Source organism: Cucumis melo, chromosome 12, assembly GCF_025177605.1.
Source record: "Cucumis melo cultivar AY chromosome 12, USDA_Cmelo_AY_1.0, whole genome shotgun sequence".
Taxonomy (NCBI): Eukaryota; Viridiplantae; Streptophyta; class Magnoliopsida; order Cucurbitales; family Cucurbitaceae; genus Cucumis; species Cucumis melo.
Genome location: NC_066868.1, coordinates 10,782,909 through 10,792,676, shown reverse-complemented (window position 1 = coordinate 10,792,676; position 9,768 = coordinate 10,782,909). Strand labels below are relative to the sequence as shown.

Here is a 9,768-nt window from a genome sequence, read left to right as displayed (position 1 = left end):
AGTAATTGGTGACTTCTAAAGCAAGCTCGATTGGTATTAAAGAGAAATAGAAGAGAATAGGATTTCGCCTCAATAAGACAGAGTGAAGTGACCCAAATAGCAACAGACATATCACATAGGTCTGTTAAGGTATGTGTATGAGTAAGAATCTTTGTTAAAATGTTATTCACACACTTGTGTGACTTAGATACCCTCTCTTTGTGGTATCAGTAATGCTATTTGAATAGCCTTCGATCATCATGTAGGCTCTCCATCGGTTCCCAAGATAAGACTCCTTCGGCATTAATGTATTCCGAGAATGATATATGACATCATTCTCACAATCAATTTTTTGTATAACACAGTATCTCACATGCATTATCAATATCACATTGTCACATACAGCATGCCATCTCATACTGCCATGTGTTAGCAAGTAAATGGAGTATCAAAGACATGCATTGTACTAGAAGAGTAATTTGTTGCCTGCTGGATCATAATATTTATCTCACCATCCTTTGTGACAATAATCAAAATTTGCTAATAAATTATATTGAATAGTACTTACCTTTGTTGGTGTGCTTGATGTTAACATCTTGATTATTTCTCACAATATATAATTAGAAACTTGTTAAGATTTTAAGCTTGTATCTATTGTCTAAGTTAATTGGAAAAATCTTCTTTAGAGTTAATTAACACTACCAAAATTTCAAACATAAAATAAAATTAAAAACAAAAAGTTTAGTTTTCATGTTGTTTAAAATTTTAAGAAATCCTTAATTATAACTTTTTGAAAAATAAAAAGTTTAAATTTTAAAAAGTTATTGTAAATTACAAAACTATCGAAAATATTTACAAAATATTACAAATTTTTATATTCTATCAATTCCATCGATGATTGATAGACATTGATAGAAACTTAGATTTAAATCCTACTTTGGTCCTTAAAATTTATGCCTTATTATATTTTAGTTTTTAAACTTTAAAAAAATGCATATGTTTTAGTCCCTGAACTAAAAAAATTATATTTAAATTTTGATCCTTGCCATCAAGATTCCATTAATTCTAATGAAATGATGAGGTGTCTATTGTGAAGATAAAGTTCCTGGACTTTTAGAGTTAATGAAATGATTAGGTAGCTTCACTACAACAAATGTGACTTTTAATAGCATCCAACCATAGCATGTCTTGTATTACGTTATAAAAAATAGAAGGTGGAAAAAAAAGGGGGAAAACGACAATACTCAAAGCGCCAAATTTTTTTTTCTTTGGGCATTATGCTTCCACACAATCCCCTTCCCTTTCACTCCATCACCACGAAAAAAAAAAATCCCAAAACCCCCAGTTCCTCTCCATTTGCTCGTTTCGCTAGTCAGACCCCTTTATTTCTTCATTGGTTGACAATGACCCACAAAACCTAACGGCCGACCATAACGTTTCGATCGACACAGAGAAGTTCTTCAGTGACCTATGCGAATGTTGACCCATACCAACTTAAATGTTGACTGTTGGTGACTTATGGTGAACGACGGTTAGTGACCCACGTAGTTGGTGACTTACGATGGTCGGATGTATTCCCAATTGCGGGCCAACTCTTACTTCCTTACTATGACTTAGGGCTTCCTTCATTCAAATTTCTACTTCACTTCTTATTAATCTATCATCTTCATTTACTTTGGGCTTCCTTCAATTCCTTAGTTGCTGTGGTGAAAGACGGTCCCAACTAGGATGAGTTGCTCAAATGGAATCCCGCTCACTCCAACGAAACTTGCCCTAATCGTAATCTTAGATATTCTTTTTCTCTCTATCTGTTTAATTTGTTGATTAATCAAGAACTAATGTTTGTTACTCTCATTTGATGTCTTATGTTTCTGTTATTATTAGCTTATTTAAGCTGATGTTGTAGTGCTTTTGCATTCTATAACTATTGTGGATGTTATTTTAATAGATTATTTTTTTTGTGAACAATAAGAATCATTATGTAACGCCCAACAAATTCGATATTTCTTTTTGTTTTGGCCATTGTCATCAATATTAAGTGTGGTTATGGGAATTTTTTTAAATTTATTGGAAGAACCTTACCATTTTGATTTTCTCGAGTAATTAAGGTTGGGAATCCATATTTGTTTAGGATAATAAGTATTACTTTTTATTTTATTATTTTATTTTTATTGGAAATAATTAGGGAAGCCTTATTAAACTAAAGTTGGTTGTTTTTGGTGAGATTTGGGGAGAGAGAGGAGGGGTTGTTTTGGGCTTTTAAAAGGAAAAGAAAAGAGTCATTTTTTCTTATAAAAAGGCCTTGGGACTCGTGCGTAAAGAGGAAGAGAAAAAAAAAATCAAAGAAAGAAAGAGGGGAAAAGAAAAAGAAAAAGGAAATTTTTTTTTTTTATTGAAACCCTAGCCGCCGCACGCCGCCGCCGCCGCCGCCGCGAACCCGAGCCGCCAAGCATCCCCCCTCTCTGTTCAGCAGCGCAGCCGAGCCTGCAGTCAAAACCGAGCCGTCGCCGAGCTTCCAGCCGCGTCGGAAGAATTATCCAAGCCGGTCCGCGCAGCCGAGCGCCGTGTCTGCAGCCGAAACTCGCCGCGCCGCGTCGATCTGAGGAAGAGCAGCCAGCCGCGTCGCGTCGCTCCGATCCAGCGCTGAGGAGCCGCAGCCGATTCGCCAGCCAGCCGTGTCCGCAACGCCGTTGCTCACACGCCCAGCCACGCCGCGCCGCTTAGATCCGACGCAGCGCAGCCGGAACGTTCGTCAGCCAGCCGTCGCGCCGACTGAAATCCAGCAGCTAAGCCTCGCACGCCTCCAGCCGTCGAACCCGAACCCGGAACCGCTCCACGCCCGCTCGCCCGAACCCGAAACTGAACCCGCGTCCGTGCCCGCACGTGCCCAGCTCTCCCCGCGTGCAAGCCGCGCCGCGCCGCCTGCACTGCAAGCCGAGCCGCGCCTCCTTGCTGTCGCGAGCCGAGCCGCACGCGCAAGATCCTTGCGCCAAGCCAAGCCGAGCCGATCCCTGTTCTCCTTCCAGCCGAGTCGCCAAGCCTAATTTGGCCCCTTCCACCTAATTTTGGTAATTAAATCAACTATTTTGGCATTATCCAGTAAGATTCAATATTTTTGGGCACTAAATGATTTAATTTGGAATTAAATTAGATTATTTCTCCTTAAGGGACGTCCTGGACCTAGTAACTGCTGCAGCGGGGGATTTCTTCAGTAGGGGCTTGAGCACTGCAACCTCTCTCTAGGGTAAGTCATTTCAAATGAGTCTTGAACCGTTAGTCGTTGGTGACCTAATTACGAATCTTGGCACATTACACAGTTAGGACCTCGTCGCTTGGAAAGCGTACTGCCTCGCGGTTAGGACTCGTCAAGTAAATCTCCAGGTAAGAGATTCTACTACTAGCTCCATGCTTAGAATTATGAGACTATGAATACTTCAATTTTGCATGTTGAGGATTAGACGGTACGATGCCTGAAATCAATGTTAGTATGATGTAAATGACGATATGGTTATGCTATAGCCTGTTATGTGTGGCGAGAGCTGTTATGGCTATACGACGAATGTCGAGACGGAGAGTGTAGAGACGATTTATGTGATATGCTATATGCTGATGCCATGTGTATGTATACTGCAATTAGGGTACCTGTTAGCTTAATCTGTTAGAGTCGTACCTGCATGGGTGTCCTTCGGGATCACCACCTATTGAGGACTGTGTGGTCCGACGGGACACTAGTCTAGCATGGATATAGATATGACTCGAGTGACTCGACAGGGTCCTCGCATTCCGACTGTCCTAGGTGTCCCCCGGGGCACCGAAGACCAGAGTTACGTTCCTACGGGAGCGCATGTTGCACGTGTTCGGGAACGTGCCAGAAATTGGGTACCAGTTACAGGACTCTGACAGGAAGTTAACAGGCACCTAGTGGGACTAGTAGTGGGTCCCTTACTGTGTATTTTATACTCACTCTCTCCATTTCGTGTTTTCAGGTAGAGGACGAGGCAAGGGCAAGGGCAAGCTGGCGAGCGACCCGAAGTGACCGTGGAGGGCCATAGGGGCTACTGCTTCCGCTTATCCTTATTTTAGACTTTCTTATTTGAGTTTGAGTGCTTTTCATTACTTATCATCTTTTTATGTAGATAGGGCCCGAGTAGGACATTTGAACGCATTACACCTTTTTGCATAACTACCTTGTTTGAATTTTCATAAATAAAATTTCTTAAACGTTACGCGTTTTTAATAAATTTTATGACTTAAACCACTTGTTCTATATTTAGTAATGACTTCGATTCAGTATAAGGAGTTGGGTCGTTACAGTTGGTATCAGAGCACAGTGTTTTAGGTTCTGTAGACTGACCTACGATGTAAGTCATTTTTGTTTTGGTTTTACTTCACCCTATGGCTATACGGTTCTTCGGCACTCGCCAGGTATGTCTAAAGCCTTGCTAATGTTAAGATTACGATTTTGCCTGAATAGTCTAGACCTAGAGATAGGGTGTTAAGTTCTTGTGGTGAAAAGTTTGTTGGTGAATTTTAGGGAGAATGCCGCCACGTAGAGGTGCACGCCGAGGAGGTGGTAGGGGAGGCAGAGGAGCCGGTCGTGGCCAGCCGGAGGTGCCACCTGCTGCACCGGCAGTCGACCCAAACGCACCGGTCACCCAGACGGATCTCGCCGCGATGGAGCAGCGTTATCAGGACATGCTGCAAGCTGCTTTGGCGCCCTTCCTTGCCGCCCAGCAGAACCAGGCCGCCCCTGTTCAGGCCCAGGCCGTCGCTCCTCCAGCCCCTGAGGAAGCCCCACCAGTACCAGTTCAACTGTCGGCCGAGGCGAAACACTTACGGGACTTTAGGAAGTATAATCCTAAGACCTTTGACGGATCCATGGACAACCCCACAAAGGCCCAAATGTGGTTAACGTCCATAGAGACTATTTTCCGGTACATGAAGTGCCCAGAAGACCAGAAGGTGCAGTGTGCAGTCTTCTTTTTGGAGGACAGGGGCACCGCCTGGTGGGAGACCGCTGAGAGAATGCTGGGGGGCGATGTCAGCAAGATAACTTGGGAGCAGTTCAAGGAGAACTTCTATGCTAAGTTCTTCTCTGCCAATGTGAAGCACGCCAAGCTGCAAGAGTTCCTAAACTTGGAGCAAGGCGACATGACGGTGGAACAGTACGACGCCGAATTCGATATGCTGTCCCGCTTTGCTCCCGATATGGTAAGGGATGAGGCTGCCAGGATGGAGAAATTCGTTAGAGGACTCAGACTAGACCTTCAGGGCATTGTCAGAGCTCTCCGCCCAGCCACGCATGCTGATGCACTACGTATAGCACTGGATTTGAGCCTACCTGAGAGAGCCGATTCGTCTAAGGCTGCCGGCAGAGGGTCAGCCTTGGGGCAGAAGAGAAAGGTGGAGACGCAGCCTGACGTAGTGCCGCAGCGAACACTGAGGTCAGGAGGTGTCTTTCAGAGACACCGACGGGAGCTTGCAGCAGCCGGGAGGACTCTGAGAGAGCTACCCACTTGTACTACCTGTGGGAGAGTCCACGGAGGTCGTTGCTTGGCTGGAAGTGGAGTCTGCTTCAGATGTAGACAGCCGGGGCACACTGCTGATGTGTGTCCTCGGAAACCCTTTGAGACGACACCGCCCCAGCCTTCTGCGTCCCAGCAGGGGAGAGTTTTCGCCACTACCCGGCAGGAGGCCGAGCGAGCTGGTACAGTGGTGACAGGTACGCTCCCAATTTTGGGGCATTATGCTTTTGTGCTATTTGACTCTGGGTCATCCCACTCGTTTATATCCTCTGTTTTCGTTCAGCATGTGGGTTTGGAGGTTGAACCCTTGGGTAGTGTTTTGTCGGTTTCTACTCCATCTGGGGAGGTTCTGTTGTCCAAAGAACAAATAAAGGCATGTCGGGTAGAGATAGCGAATCGTATGTTAGACGTGACCTTGCTAGTGTTAGACATGCAGGATTTTGATGTGATACTAGGCATGGATTGGCTGTCAGCCAACCATGCAAATATAGACTGTTTTGGCAAGGAAGTTATCTTTAACCCTCCCTCCGGAGCTAGTTTCAAATTCAGGGGGGCAGGCATGGTATGTATACCCAAGGTCATCTCAGCCATGAAGGCTAGTAAACTACTCAGCCAGGGTACTTGGGGCATCTTGGCAAGCGTAGTGGATATTAGAGAGCCAGAAGTTTCCCTATCTACCGAACCAGTGGTAAGGAATTACCCCGACGTTTTCCCAGACGAACTCCCAGGACTTCCGCCCCCCAGAGAGGTAGACTTCGCCATCGAGTTAGAGCCGGGCACTGCCCCTATCTCGAGGGCCCCTTACAGAATGGCTCCAGCCGAGCTAAAGGAGCTGAAGGTCCAGTTACAGGAGTTGCTGGACAAAGGCTTCATCCGGCCCAGTGTGTCGCCTTGGGGAGCCCCAGTATTGTTCGTGAAGAAGAAGGATGGGTCGATGCGCCTTTGTATTGACTACCGAGAGCTGAACAAGGTGACGGTCAAAAACCGCTACCCCTTGCCCAGGATTGATGACCTGTTCGATCAGTTGCAGGGAGCCACTGTCTTTTCCAAGATCGACCTGCGATCAGGCTATCACCAGTTGAGGATTAGGGACGGTGACATTCCCAAGACGGCCTTTCGTTCGAGGTACGGACATTACGAGTTCGTGGTGATGTCTTTCGGCTTGACTAACGCTCCTGCAGTGTTCATGGATTTGATGAACAGGGTGTTTAAGGACTTTCTAGACTCGTTCGTCATAGTCTTCATTGACGACATCCTGATTTACTCAAAAACTGAGGCTGAGCACGAGGAGCACTTGCACCAGGTTTTGGAGACTCTTCAAGCCAACAAGCTGTATGCCAAGTTCTCCAAGTGTGAATTCTGGTTAAGGAAGGTGACGTTTCTTGGCCACGTGGTTTCCAGTGAGGGAGTTTCAGTGGATCCTGCAAAGATTGAAGCGGTGACCAATTGGCCTCGACCGTCCACGGTTAGTGAAATTCGAAGTTTTCTGGGCTTGGCAGGTTACTACAGGAGGTTCGTGGAAGACTTCTCACGTATAGCCAGCCCGTTGACCCAGTTGACCAGGAAGGGAACCACTTTTGTATGGAGCCCAGCATGCGAGCGTAGCTTTCAGGAGCTTAAACAGAAGCTAGTGACTGCACCAGTCCTGACAGTGCCCGATGGTTCGGGAAACTTTGTGATCTATAGTGATGCCTCCAAGAAGGGACTAGGCTGTGTCCTGATGCAGCAAGGTAAGGTAGTTGCTTATGCCTCTCGCCAGTTGAAGATTCATGAGCAGAACTACCCTACCCATGACTTGGAGTTGGCAGCTGTAGTCTTTGCACTGAAGATATGGAGGCACTATCTGTACGGTGAGAAGATTCAGATTTACACCGACCATAAGAGCCTGAAGTACTTCTTCACTCAGAAGGAGTTGAACATGAGGCAGAGGAGGTGGCTCGAGTTGGTGAAAGACTACGACTGCGAGATCCTATACCACCCAGGTAAAGCAAATGTAGTGGCTGACGCGCTGAGTAGGAAGGTTGCACATTCAGCAGCGCTAATCACCAAGCAGACCCCCTTACTCAGGGATTTTGAGAGAGCCGAGATTGCAGTCTCAGTGGGTGAGGTTACCGCACAGTTGGCTCAGTTGTCAGTTCAGCCAACCTTGAGGCAAAAGATCATCGTTGCTCAGTGGAATGATCCTTACTTGGCCGAGAAGCGTCGTATGGTGGAGACAGGGCAAGGCGAAGACTTCTCCATATCCGCTGACGATGGCCTTATGTTTGAGGGACGCCTGTGTGTGCCGGAAGACACCGCAGTTAAGACGGAGCTTTTGACTGAGGCTCACAGTTCTCCGTTTACCATGCACCCTGGGAGTACGAAGATGTACCAGGACTTAAGGAGTGTCTATTGGTGGAGGGGCATGAAGAGGGAAGTGGCAGACTTTGTCAGTAGGTGTTTGGTGTGCCAGCAGGTGAAGGCACCTAGGCAGCATCCAGCAGGGTTGTTGCAACCCTTGAGTGTGCCAGGGTGGAAGTGGGAGAGTGTGTCGATGGACTTTATTACGGGACTGCCCAAGACCCTAAAGGGCTACACGGTGATCTGGGTTGTGGTCGGCAGACTCACGAAGTCGGCCCATTTCGTGCCAGGGAAATCCACTTACACTGCCAGTAAGTGGGGGCAGTTATATATGACAGAGATTGTGAGACTACATGGAGTACCCGTATCCATCATTTCAGACAGAGACGCTCGCTTCACATCGAAGTTCTGGAAAGGACTTCAACTTGCTTTAGGTACGAGGTTGGACTTCAGCACAGCATTCCACCCTCAGACCGATGGCCAGACAGAGAGGTTGAACCAGATTTTGGAAGACATGCTGCGAGCCTGCGTACTAGAGTTTTCAGGAAGTTGGGACTCCCATATGCATCTGATGGAGTTTGCCTATAACAACAGCTACCAGGCTACTATCGGTATGGCACCGTTCGAGGCTCTGTATGGCAAGTGCTGTAGATCCCCTGTCTGCTGGGGCGAGGTTGGAGAGCAGAGGATGCTAGGCCCCGAGTTAGTGCAGACTACCAACGCAGCCATACAGAAGATCCGAGCTCGTATGCTGACAGCACAGAGCAGATAGAAGAGTTATGCTGATGTACGACGTAAGGACCTCGAGTTTGAAGTGGGAGATATGGTCTTTCTGAAGGTAGTACCCATGAAGGGTGTTCTGAGGTTCGCGAAGAAGGGGAAGCTGAGTCCACGCTTCGTAGGGCCGTTCGAGATACTGGAGCGGATTGGCCCCGTGGCTTATCGCTTGGCGCTACCCCCATCTTTTGCGGCAGTGCATGACGTATTCCATGTCTCCATGCTGAGGAAATATGTCGCAGACCCAACACATGTGGTGGACTTCGAGCCACTACAGATTAGCGAGAACTTGAGCTACGAGGAGCAGCCTGTCGAGGTCCTGGCGAGGGAGGTCAAGAAACTTCGCAGTCGAGAAATTCCACTGGTCAAAATCCTTTGGCAGAACCATGGAGTGGAAGAGGCCACGTGGGAGAAAGAAGAGGACATGAGAGCCCAGTACCCCGAGCTGTTCGAGGATTAGAACTTTCGAGGACGAAAGTCTTTGTTAGGAGGGAAGATTGTAACGCCCAACAAATTCGATATTTCTTTTTGTTTTGGCCATTGTCATCAATATTAAGTGTGGTTATGGGAATTTTTTTAAATTTATTGGAAGAACCTTACCATTTTGATTTTCTCGAGTAATTAAGGTTGGGAATCCATATTTGTTTAGGATAATAAGTATTACTTTTTATTTTATTATTTTATTTTTATTGGAAATAATTAGGGAAGCCTTATTAAACTAAAGTTGGTTGTTTTTGGTGAGATTTGGGGAGAGAGAGGAGGGGTTGTTTTGGGCTTTTAAAAGGAAAAGAAAAGAGTCATTTTTTCTTATAAAAAGGCCTTGGGACTCGTGCGTAAAGAGGAAGAGAAAAAAAAAATCAAAGAAAGAAAGAGGGGAAAAGAAAAAGAAAAAGGAAAATTTTTTTTATTGAAACCCTAGCCGCCGCACGCCGCCGCGAACATGAGCCGCCAAGCATCCCCCCTCTCTGTTCAGCAGCGCAGCCGAGCCTGCAGTCGAAACCGAGCCGTCGCCGAGCTTCCAGCCGCGTCGGAAGAATTATCCAAGCCGGTCCGCGCAGCCGAGCGCCGTGTCTGTAGCCGAAACTCGCCGCGCCGCGTCGATCTGAGGAAGAGCAGCCAGCCGCGTCGCGTCGCTCCGATCCAGCGC

At 46.8% G+C, this 9,768-nt stretch overlaps 1 long non-coding RNA gene across 1 annotated transcript; it reads left to right on the top strand.

Moving 5' to 3' along the window:
- The first annotated feature begins 3,145 nt into the window (after positions 1-3,145).
- Positions 3,146-4,048, top strand: LOC127144271 (uncharacterized). The gene is made up of 3 exons (XR_007815876.1): positions 3,146-3,223; positions 3,297-3,360; positions 3,966-4,048. It is a non-coding gene; the product is annotated as an uncharacterized LOC127144271 (long non-coding RNA).
- Positions 4,049-9,768: the final 5,720 nt, after the last annotated feature.